Source organism: Arachis duranensis, chromosome 5 (assembly GCF_000817695.3).
Source record: "Arachis duranensis cultivar V14167 chromosome 5, aradu.V14167.gnm2.J7QH, whole genome shotgun sequence".
Classification (NCBI taxonomy): domain Eukaryota; kingdom Viridiplantae; phylum Streptophyta; class Magnoliopsida; order Fabales; family Fabaceae; genus Arachis; species Arachis duranensis.
Window position 1 is genome coordinate 8,066,624 of NC_029776.3, and position 649 is coordinate 8,067,272.

The following is a 649-nucleotide window of genomic DNA, read 5'->3' on the forward strand; positions in this document are numbered from 1 at the left end:
CAGATGATAAGCAAAAAGACTTAACGTTGAGTATGGAGTATAGTAATCTCATCTAGCCATCTACCAAGACTAATATATATACATATAATTATAATTCCATTTTTAATGCAATGCTGGTATAACAGTGATAAGAAAAAAAATATATTGTACATGCAACTTTTTTTATATTATCATGCAATTTATTATAAAGTATTTGACTAGCTACTATACTCTATATTATAGCAATGTGAAAAGTAAAATATAATATCATATATGTATTTTATACTTGATGAACAACTTATTTTATTGTACTTAATTTTAGAATGAATATATTAATTTTCTATATTGTGTATAGACACACACTTGATCTGTAATACATATTAGTTTATTTTTATTCATTCATTTATTTTGTAATACCACCCAGAATAATGACAAATCAATAACTAATAATATTCTGTTTTTCCTCATGACTTTTTTTTTATCATGTTGTAATTTGTTTATATTTCAAATAAATTTAATAATGATGGGAAGAGGATATATCATACTTATTATATTTTTTTTTGGTAAAAATCATACTTATTATTTATTTTTCTCTGTATGTGTAACGAACATTATTACTTACTTCCTTGGATTTTATTATCTATTTGATTCAGCGTAACAAAAAGTAGGA